The sequence below is a fragment of the Myxine glutinosa genome, unplaced genomic scaffold (genome assembly GCF_964187855.1).
Source record: "Myxine glutinosa unplaced genomic scaffold, kmMyxGlut1.1 SCAFFOLD_2883, whole genome shotgun sequence".
NCBI lineage: Eukaryota > Metazoa > Chordata > Myxini > Myxiniformes > Myxinidae > Myxine > Myxine glutinosa.
In genome coordinates, this window is record NW_027618977.1 from 1 (window position 1) to 12,124 (window position 12,124).

The window sequence follows — 12,124 nt, forward strand, 5'->3', positions numbered from 1 at the left end:
AAGGGTGAAAGGTGCAAGGAGAGCTCGGCGGGTGAAGTACCAACCGCGAATGAAGGTGTGGAGGTTGAAAGAGGTGACAGTAAGGGAGGCATTAAAAGAGAGGCTGAGTAGGGTCGAGGATGATGTGGTTGAGCTTGAAAGTCGTTGGATGTCAATGAAAGCTCTTCTGTTGGGAGCCGTTGGTGAGGTATGTGGATGGACAAAAGGACCACCGAGGCACTCGGAAACATGGTGGTGGGATGATGAAGTTGGAAAGAGGATTGACGAGAAGAGGAAGAAGTTCAAGGAGTGGCAGAAGGCAAAGGGTATGGGAGCAGAAACAGCAGAGCATGAAAGTTATAAGTCAGCCAGGAAGGCTGCAAAGAAAGAGGTAGCAAAGGCGCAGGAGCATGTAGGAAAATGTTTGGAGAACGCTTGGATTCGGAATAGGGTCAGAAAGCAGTATTCAGGATTGCAAAGCAGAGAGCGAAAGAGAGGTGTGATGTGATGGGGGTGAGTTGCTTGAAGGATGAAGTGGACAAATCGTTGTCGACCCAGATGGAATTAAAGGAAGATGGAAAAGATATATGGAAATGCTGTTGAATACAGAGAATGAATGGGATGGCAACATAGGGAGTAACCCAGTTTTAGGACCGGCAGAGAAGATAACTGAGAAGGAAGTTGAGGAAGCGATAAAAGCGGGAGGGCCGACGGGAGTTGTGGGAGATATGTTGAAGGCAGCAGGAAGTTGGGGTGTGAAGAGAATGACAGAGATCTGTAATCTGGTGGTGAAAGAAGGCCGCCTTCCAGTGGATTGGGAACTGAGTACCCTCGTCCCTCTATACAAGGGGAAAGGTGACCCTCTGGAGTGTGGCTCATACCGAGCGATAAAGTTATTGGAGCATGGAATGAAGGTATTGGAAAGGGTGTTGGAGAGGAGGATAAGGAAGAAAGTGAAGATCGACGAAATGCAGTTTGGATTTATGCCAGGAAGAGGAACGACAGATGTGCTTTTCATTGTGAGGCAGTTGCAGGAGAAGTACATGGAAAAGAGGAAGAAGTTGTTTCTTGGGTTTGTTGATCTGGAGAAAGCATTCGATAGGGTTCCACGCAAAGTATTGACATGGGCATCGAGGAAGTTAGGAGTGGAGGAATGGTTGATCAGAGTAGTGATGGCAATGTACAAAAGAGCGCGCACAGCTGTAAGGACGAAGGACGGGAACAGTGGTGAGTTTGAGGAGAAGGTGGGAGCGCATCAGTGGTCGGTACTAAGTCCACTACTATTTGTAGCTGTGATGGAGGTGCTGGCTCAGAACGTAAAGGAGGGTTTACCGTGGGAGTTGTTGTATGCAGATGATCTGGTGTTGATTGCGGAAAGTATGGATGGACTGAAGGAAAAGATGAACAAGTGGAAGGAATGTATGGAGACAAAAGGTCTGAAGGTGAATATCGGAAAGACGAAGGTGATGGCAAGTGGTAAAGCATGTGGTGAGGTGGAAAGAACTGGGAAGTGGCCCTGTGTAGTGTGTAGGAAGGGTGTCGGAGTGAACTCCATTCAATGTACAATGTGTGCTGAGTGGGTTCATCAAAAATGTTGTGGTCTGAGAGGGTCATTAACCAGTGTGGCAGCTACATTCAAATGTGAGGTGTGCACAGAGGGAGCTGCAGATGGAGGAAATGTTGAGTTGGATCTTGGAGACGGCGTGAAGCTGGAAGGTGTGAAAACATTTTGCTACCTCGGAGACATGCTGAATGGAGAAGGTGGATCAGACTCGGCAATGGTTGCTAGAGTGAGATGTGCATGGAAGACGTTTCGGGAACTGAGTGGCGTGCTGATGATGAGGGGAGTGTCGTTGAAGCTGAAGGGAAAGGTGTATGCTGCCTGCATGTGTGAGAAGTGTTATGATTTATGGGAGCAAGACATGGGTAATGAACGTAGAGCAGAAACGAAGGTTGGAAAGGGTGGAAATGCGAATGGTTCGACGGATGTGCGGAGTATCGTTGAGAGAGAGGAAGACAAATGATGAATTGCGAAAGATGATGGGAATAGAGCCTGTGATTGATGCTGTGAAGAGGAACAGGTTGAGATGGTTTGGTCATGTGTTGAGGAAGGATGAAAGTGACTGGTTGAGAAGAATGATCGAAATGAATGTAGAAGGAAGTAGAGGACGGGGAAGACCGAGAAAGACTTGGCTAAAGATGGTGGAAGAAGAAATGTGGGCAAGGGGGTTAACAAGGAGAGATGCAGAAAATAGGGCAAAATGGAGAACATTGTCATGGGGACCGCAAGGCTAACCCCCGCTCTAGTTGGGAAAATGGCCGTTAAAATGCATGTTGTTGTTGTTGTTTATATATATATATATATATATATATATATATATATATATATATATATATATATATATATATATATATATTGTTACAGATCGCGGTTTAAGATGTTAGTTACCGAGCGGTTTGGTATTGCCGCGACCGTTACAGGATCCCTGACTCACCCGATTCACCCAGAACTTTGGCCATATCGCACCGTAGCTGCTCAATGAGGGAAAAGACAAAAACGACGCAATGCAAGAGGAAAAGGAATAAAACGAGAAGACGTACAGACGAGTAATGGGGTTTATTATTTACACACACAAGCAAAAAGGAGCAATCAAGTTTTATTTACAACACATAAGACGCAGGTGACACAGTGCAAATTTTAGCTTACCTACAGACTTAATTAAATACCCAGGGACAGAACAAACAAAACAAACTCACGTATACAAGAAGGATGGAATGGAATGAATGTTGGAAGGAGGAATGGGAAGGTTCAGCTGGGGCAGATGGTTCGGGCTTGATCCCGCACGGGACGTCGGCTGGACCTCGACGGCCACCGATGCCACCGCTATTTGGTCCCCGCGGGGTAACGGGTTGAAGCTGCCTGGTGGAGTCAACGCTGCCTCTCTGGCTCAGCTCAGGGCGCGTCTGCCGTCTCTGGCGCAACTGCTGGTAATGGCCCTTGGCACCTTCTCTCTCTTGGCCCTGGTGTCTCCTCACCATTGACAACTCAACGCAACCAACGCAACCACTGACCACTCGACGCCACCACTTCTCACCACCGACTTCTTACCACCGCAACCAACGCAACCACTGACCCTCCTCTGACGACCAACTCCTCTGGCAACCGACTCAGACCAACTCACTACTCACTTCCGTTTTGCGCCTTTTATAGCGCCTCCAGCGATTACGCTGCCGGCGTTTTGGACACGCCCATCGGGGTGCTCACCTCGGCCCTGGTTGGTCGCGCGACCCTCGGGCTCCGCCCTGGATGACGACGGGCGGGCACGCCCCTCCTCCCCGCTATGACGAGGTGGAGACACGCCTTTCTTCTCCGACTCAAGCACATGGTCAATGGCGGTTATTGGAGGGGAGGTGATTGGGAATCGAGGGCTCAGCAATGACGAGAGGGGATGTAATATGGAAATGGAGGTTTTGGGGATGGGAAGGAAAGGGAGATTTTGGGGATGGGAAGGAAAGGGGATCTATTCTCTTCCACTGGTGCAATGGAGTACTTCAATTAATGGGAGACACAGCCTTACACTAATACACATAATAAGGATATAACTGTCAACAAAGATATATCGTGTCCTGCATGTATGTTTTATGGACTAACTACGGGAACGCCCTTTGACCTTTATACAACCACAAACGGAGGGAGGAGGGGTGATATTTTACAACAACCTTTTACAACAACATTTTACCACAACAATAAATAAAAAATACATTCTCATATCCACAACAATATATATATATATATATATAAAATAACACCACCCCACCACCACCACCACACCCTTTAAGACCCTTCAAGAACAGAAAAAGGTACAAATTATCAGCCCTATCAGACGTCATCTGTTCATGAAACGTATGTAGTGGGTGGATTCTATTTTTCGTAATGGATTTAGCCTTCATTAAATCTCGTTCATGAAAAAAATACATGTCTATTTTTCCTCTGAGGGTTTTTCCAGTCTATTTTGCTACTCTGCAGTTTTACAAACCACATTTTTGACACCACTAAACCTGACACAGCGACCATACAAGATAACTCTCAATTACTGAAGCATTAAAAAGTCTCATAATGATTTTATATATAAAAAAATAACCACCTTTAGAGGCCATTTTTCCCCGCAAAGCGGGGGTTGGCCTTTTTCGGGAACCATGGTTGTTGTTTTTTGGTCCCCTTTTTGAAGCAATGTTTTACGGCCGGATGCCCTTCCTGACGCCAACCCTTTTTGCCGCCTTTAACGACAAACAGGGAATTACCAGTGAACTGGTACTCAATTAGCCGACCTCGGAAGGATGACAGGCTGAGTCAACCCCCCTGGCGTTAATTCAGCGATCGACCGGGATTCGAACCCAGGATGCTAGGATCCTAAGCCGGCACCCCAGCCGCTAGCCCAACACCAGGGTTTAGGGTTTTATTAACCCTAAATGATTTCAGAAGCCGAAGAAAGTATCGGCGATGTCCTTTAGAGACCAGTGATTTACATTATTTTCTGACCACGATAGATAATCATCAATGATCATGATTATGCCTAAATACTTGAAGGAGTGAACAGTCTCTATCAACATTATTGATCATGATTGGGGGTAACTGTGGTTTGGATTTCCTAAAATAAAAAAATCATCTCTTTTTAGTCTTTTGAGTGTTCAGCTTACGAAAATTATTGCTGCACCATGTAAGAAAATTCTGAATACTGTATTATTTCTATAATCCAGATCATTATCTTTAAGAAACTCGACAATGAAAGTGTCATTTGCGTATTTGAAAATGCTAACATTGTTTGAGTGCAAAATATAATCGTTTTGTATCTATCTATAATTATAGATAGATACAAAAGATTGCAAAGATTATAATCTTCCATAGTGATAAAAGAGAGTGTATGTCAGTCAGTGTGTCTTCTCCATAGCTCAAAAAGTGTGAAACCTAGTTAGTGCCTCACAACTTTGCATACGTACTAAGGGAACTCCAAGGGAGAGCATGAATTAAAACTGGGTGTTTGTGTAAATTTAAACACCCCTTTTGAAGATAATTAATGATCCTATTAAATTAAAACAAAAACAGGCATTATCCTTCGTCAGCCCACGTTCACCTCATATTGGTCTTAATCCGCCATTTTGTTTTGGCCTACAAAAACGCCTTGCCTTGGAACAGGTTGGACAGAAGATTTTATTTTTGGGAGCAATTGAGGCAGCAGTCTGTTGGCTATACACTGCCCAAATATATATTTTGATGCTTGCGGGGTAATGTTTTCATGAGGTCATAAGGATTTCTGTATGATAAAGCGCTCATCATCGAATGCCTGATCTTCCTAAGTATGAATGGGATTGAAGTGGGATTGAAGAGAATGTGGGAGTTTGTTCCAGAGTTGGGAAAAAATAAGAATGAAAGGGTGAAGGTGAGCAGAGAGTTTTGATTTTGGCAGTTTCACCAGAAAAGGGTTGATTGCAGATCTTGTGCATCCTGCAAGAAAATTTTGGGACAGAGCACAGACAGAGCAGGGGGAGCTAGGCCGGAGAGGAGTCGGTAGAAGACAGAAAGACCACCAACCTGCCTGCGGTGAGAGAGTGAAAGGTCCTCAGAATCAGCTTCATCACGGGTGGTACCAATCATCCTCAGAGCCTTGGTTTATGCAGCGTGAAGGCGAGTTAGGTGTGATGCAGGTGAACCAGCCCAGAGGGGAGAGCAGTATTCCATCAAGCTGAGGATGAAAGGTTCTTATGTGGTGAGGACCTCAGGTGTGCCAAGGAAGGACTTCGCACGATGGAGGATGCCCAGTCGGGGACTGACTTTGGAGGCCAGATTGGAAATGTGGTTTTCCCAGCAGATCATGGCAGATAGTGAGACCCAAAAGCTTGAGTGACAGAACTTCTTTGAGCAGATTGTTTGTAAAGTAGATAGGAGGATTTTCCAGACTGTCTTTTCAGAGAGACATAGTGAGAGCGTGAGATTTGTCAGGATTCAAAGACATGTTCCACTTGTTTGACCAGCTTGTGATTTTGTCCATGTCTGCAGAGAGTGAAGAGGCTGCAGCCTGCCGATCTGAGGGATGAGGAATGGAGCGGCAGAGAGTGGAGTCATCAGCAAAGAGATGGAGAGGATTTTCCAGAGTTGGAGAGATCATTAATTTCGTCCGATTTTTGGGGCCAAAAACTATATGTAGCATATTTCAAAAAGTTGTGGACGACTTATGGCATAACTTGATGGATGAGTTGGGGAGGTGAAAAAAAACAAGGCGATTAGATTTTGGTATTATTTTGTATTATTTGGGTTACGGATATGGTGTGAGAAATGGAGAAGGTGAAAGGATTTTGGAGTTTGCTGATGGAGCTGAATTGTTGATTTGTAATACTCAGTTCCAGAAAGGGGATAATAAGCTTGTTACATACACGTCAGGTGGGTCGATGATAACTGTTGACTACCTGATGGTACGTAGGCGAGATGGGGGCACCTCCGGGACACAAAGGTGATCCCGGGGGAGGAGGCTGTTTCACAGCACCACTTGGTTGTCTGTGACATGAGGGTGAAAGGTGCGAGGAGAGCTCGGCGGTTGAAGTACCAACCGAGAATGAAGGTGTGGAGGTTGAAAGAGGTGACAGTAAGGGAGGCATTAAAAGAGAGGCTGAGTCGGGTCGAGGATGATGTGGTTGAGCTTGAAAGTGGTTGGATGTCAATGAAAGATAGTCTGTTGGGAGCCGTTGGTGAGGTATGTGGATGGACAAAAGGACCACCGAGGCACTCGGAAACATGGTGGTGGGATGATGAAGTTGGAAAGAGAATTGACGAGAAGAGGAAGAAGTTCAAGGAGTGGCAGAAGGCGAAGGGTTCGGGAGCAGAAAAAGCAGAGCATGAAAGTTATAAGGCAGCCAAGAAGGCTGCAAAGAAAGAGGTAGCAAAGGCGCAGGAGACATGCAGGAAAATGTTCGGAGAACGCTTGGATTCGGAAGAGGGTCAGAGAGCGGTATTCAGGATTGCAAAGCAGATAGCGAAAGAGGTGTGATGTGATGGGGGTGAGTTGCTTGAAGGATGAAGTGGGACAAATCGTTGTGGACCCAGATGGAATTAAAGGAAGATGGAAAAGATATATGGAAATGCTGTTGAATACAGAGAATGAATGGGATGGCAACATAGAGAGTAACCCAGTTTTAGGACCAGCAGAGAAGATAACTGAGAAGGAAGTTGAGGAAGCGATAAAAGCAATGAAGAGTAGAAAAGCGGGAGGGCCGACGGGAGTTGTGGGAGATATGTTGAAGGCAGCAGGAAGTTGGGGTGTCAAGAGAATGACAGAGATCTGTAATCTGGTGGTGAAAGAAGGCCGCATTCCAGTGGATTGGGAACTGAGTACCCTTGTCCCTCGAAACAAGGGGAAAGGTGACTCTGGAGTGTGGCTCGTACCGAGCGATAAAGTTATTGGAGCATGGAATGAAGGTATTGGGAAGGGTGTTGGAGATGAGGATAAGGAAGAAGGTGAAGATCGACGAAATGCAGTTTGGATTTATGCCAGGAAGAGGAACAACAGACGCGCTCCTTATTGTGAGGCAGTTGCAGGAGAAGTACATGGAGAAGAGGAAGAAGTTGTTTCTTGGGTTTGTTGATCTGGAGAAAGCATTCGATAGGGTTCCATGCGAAGTATTGACATGGGCATTGAGGAAGTTAGAAGTGGAGGAATGGTTGATCAGAGTAGTGATGGCAATGTACAAAAGAGCGTGCACAGCTGTAAGGACGAAGGACGGGAACAGTGGTGAGTTTGAGGTGAAGGTGGGAGTGCATCAGGGGTCGGTACTAAGTCCACTACTATTTGTAGCTGTGATGGAGGTGCTGGCTCAGACCGTAAAGGAGGGTTTACCGTGGGAGTTTTTGTGTGCAGATGATCTGGTGTTGATTGCGGAAAGTATGGATGGGCTGAAGGAAAAGATGAAGAAGTGGAAGGAAAGTATGGAGACAAAAGGTCTGAAGGTGAATATTGGAAAGACGAAGGTGATGGCAAGTGGTAAAGTATGTGGTGAGGTGGAAAGAACTGGGAAGTGGCCATGTGCTGTGTGCAGGAAGGGTGTCGGAGTGAACTCCATTCAATGTACAATGTGTGCTGAGTGGGTTCATCAAAAATGTAGGGGTCTGAGAGGGTCATTAACCAGTGTGGCAGCTACATTCAAATGTAAGGTGTGCACAGAGGGAGCTGCAGATGGAGGAAATGTTGAGTTGGATCTTGGAGACGGCGTGAAGCTGGAAGATGTGAAAACATTTTGCTATCTCGGAGACATGCTGAATGGAGAAGGTGGATCAGACTCGGCAACGGTTGCTGGAGTGAGATGTGCATGGAAGAAGTTTCGGGAACTGATTGGCGTGCTGATGAGGAGGGGAGTGTCATTGAAGCTGAAGGGAAAGGTGTATGCTGCATGTGTGAGAAGTGTTATGATTTATGGGAGCGAGACATGGGTCATGAATGTAGAGCAGCAACGAAGGCTGGAAAGGGTGGAAATGCGAATGGTTCGGTGGATGTGCGGAGTGTCGCTGAGAGAGAGGAAGACAAATGATGAATTGCAAAAGATGATGGGAATAGAGCCTGTGATTGATGCTGTGAAGAGGATCAGGTTGAGATGGTTTGGTCATGTGTTGAGGAAGGATGAAAGTGACTGGTTGAGAAGAGTGATGGAAATGAATGTAGAAGGAAGTAGAGGACGGGGAAGACCGAGAAAGACTTGGCTAAAGACGGTGGAAGAAGACATGCGGGCAAGGGAGTTAACAAGGAGAGATGCAGAAAATAGGGCAAAATGGAGAAGATTGTCATGGGGACCGCAAGGCTAACCCCCGCTCTAGCAGGGGAAATGGCTTTAAAATGCATGTTGTTGATTAGATTTTGGTATGTGACCAGGACAAAAGGTCGGATCTGCATCTGGACCAATCGGTGGGATACAAAACATAAACTGTTCCGTCTGGGGGAGGTATATGCTGTACCAAATGCCATTTTAGTTTTGGAGTTGCTTTCTTTGAACCATTAGCAGCTTTTATTATTTGGGAGTTGTATTTCACTCCTTGATTTGTTAGATGTAGTTGTCCCTATTACCTTTTTTTTTTATTTGTCTCTGCTTTTCAAGTTGATTGCCATAGTGCTTAGTTTGTATCTGTAAGGAAACACCTTTTTCTTAAAAGCTTTTTATTATTTGTGTCTGGTGCTGTTTATTGAATCTAAGTCGGGCAGAATGGGCTACAGGTGTGCACACTCACCTTTAAGCTATCGAGCCTGGGTTTGTTTTTTTTGTATACAAGATCAAGGCTCGTATAAGAGCTAACATTAATCGCAAAAAAACAAACGGACACATAAAACATGGAATAGTGGGAGACGGGATGGGGAGAGAGAGGGAAGCACACAAGTATGCTTCTGCTGACATGCTGCTTCTGCTGTCTCAACAATGGATGGAGGTCCTCAATGCCAAACAGGAAATTACAGCTGTCTCCCTCGACATATCACATGCCTTCGACACGGTCTGGCACCCCGCTCTGCTCACCAAACTCTCCTCCTTTGGTATCCATGGAAATCTCCACGCATGGCTGGCGGACTTCCTCTCTAGTCGTCGTCAACGTGTGGCCCTGAATGGGTTTCTCTCATCTCCTCTTCCTGTTCAGGCTGGAGTTCCCCAAGGCAGTGTTCTGGGCCCCGTGCTTTTTCTGGTCTTCATCAATGATCTCTCTGACTCTCTTGAAAATCCTCTCTATCTCTTTGCTGATGACTCCACTCTCTGCCGCTCCATTACTCTTCCCTCAGATCGGCAGTCTGCAGCCTCCTCACTCTCTGAAGACTTGGACAAAATCACAGACTGGTCAAACAAGTGGAACATGTCTTTCAATCCTGACAAATCTCACACTCTTACTATGTCTCTCCGAAAAGATCGACTGGACAACCCTCCCATCTACTTTCTCAACAATCCTTTCCAAGAAGTTCTGTCGCTCAAGCTTTTGGGTCTCACTATCTGCCATGATCTTTCTTGGGAAAACCACATTTCCAAGTTGGCCTCCAAAGCCAGTCGCCGACTGGGCATCCTCCGTCGTGCGAAGTCCTTCCTCGGCACACCTGAGCTCCTCACCACATACAAGGCTTTCATCCGCAGCTCAATGGAATACTGTTCTCCCCTATGGGCCGGTGCTCCTGCCTCACACCTCGCTCGGCTTCACGCTGTTGAAACCAAAGCTTTCAGAATTATTGGAATCTCCCGCGATGAAGCTATCTCTGAGGGCCTTTCACTCACTCACCGCAGGCAGGTAGGTGGTCTTTCTGTCTTCTACCGACTCCTCTCCGGCCTTGCACCCCCAGCTCTCTCTGTGCTCTGTCCCCCAAATATTCCTACAGGTCGCACAAGATCTGCCAGCAACCCTCTGATGGTTAAACTGCCGTAATCTCGGCTCTCTGCTCACCTTCACTCTTTCATTCCTCTTTTCTCCCGCCTCTGGAACAAACTCCCTCACTCCCTTCAATCCCACTCCTCCCTCCAGGTCTTTAAAACAGCTGTTCACCACCATCTCTTATCTTCCCCCATCCAAAACCTTGATCTTTTCTACCCCCGCTAATTCACCCCAGATCCACCTTGTTTGAAATTCCAACTTCTTTCCTGGAAGTCCTGGCAGTGTCCATATGTTTTATACCTCCCACCGCCCTACCTCCCACCGCCCCCTTCCCATGCCCCCCCCCCCCCCAAAGCCCTCGCCCTCTCTCAGATCTCTCGATGTCTCCATGTCTCTCGGTCCCTGCTCTCAAATGTTGTGTTTGTGTCCTTCCCCCTCTCTCCCCATCTTGTCTACTGCTCCCGATGTTATATGTTTTATGTGTCGGTTTGTCTTTCTGTGTGATTAATGTTCGCTCTTTCACGAGCCTCGATCTTGTATAAAAAAAAAAAACCACCTTTAGAGGCCATTTTTCCCCGCAAGCGGGGGTTGGCCTTTTTCGGGAACCGTGGTAGTTGTTGTTTTTCGGTCCCCTTTTTGAAGCAATGTTTTACGGCCGGATGCCCTTCCTGACGCCAACCCTTTTTGCCGCCTTTAACGACAAGCAGGGATTTACCAGTGAACTGGTACTCAATTAGCCGACCTCGGAAGGATGACAGGCTGAATCAACCCCCCTGGCGTTAATTCAGCGATCGACCGGGATTCAAACCGAGGATCCTAGGATCCTAAGCTGACACCCTAGCCGCTAGCCCAACACCAGGGTTCTCCCCTATGTATGATCTTGTATACAAAAAAAAAAGAAAAAAAAGTACAACAGCAGAGAACATGGACATCGGGAGATCTGTGGGAGGGAAGGGGGGCTGGGGGCGAGGGGGCATGGGAAAGGGGGGTGGGGTGGGAGAGGTATAAAACACATGGACACTGCTCGGGCTTCCAGGAAATAAGTCGGTATTTCAAAAAAGTGGATCTGGGGTGAATTAACGGGGGTAGAAAAGATCAAGGTTTTGGATGGGGAAAGATAAGAGATGGTGGTGAACAGCTGTTTTAAAGACCTGGAGGGAGGATTGGGATTGAAGAGAGTGAGGGAGTTTGTTCCAGAGGCGGGAAAAAAAAAGAGGAATGAAAGAGTGAAGGTGAGCAGAGAGTCTTGATTTTGGCAGTTTCACCATAAGAGGATTGCAGGCAGATCTTGTGCGACCTGTAGGAGTACTTGGCTTGGGGGACAGAGCCCAGAGAGAGCTGGGGGAGCAAGGCCGGAGAGGAGTCGGTAAAAGACAGAAAGACCACCTACCCACTTTGCAGTGAGTGAGTGAAAGTTTGAATCCCGACCCAGCTATAAACTGTCATCCCGGTATTTACCATTGTAGTTCACAGGCAGAGTGATTCATCGATGTGTGTGCCGTCCCTCGGGTGGACCATAAACGGGGCTTACTGTCTGCTGGCATTAGTTGGTGGATGTTCGATCCCACAGTTTCTCTGCGAAGAGTAGATGAGCTTTCACCGGCACCATGAGCAAATTCCAAATTGCAGCCCTAACCTTAGTCGAATGTCAGGCCAGGCCATCCATAAACTAATTATTCATAAACTAATTAAATCAATCCCAAGTGGAGTCGAGGAAGTTCTCAATGCAAAATGGGGTCGCACTGTTTATTGATTATAAGTAAAGAC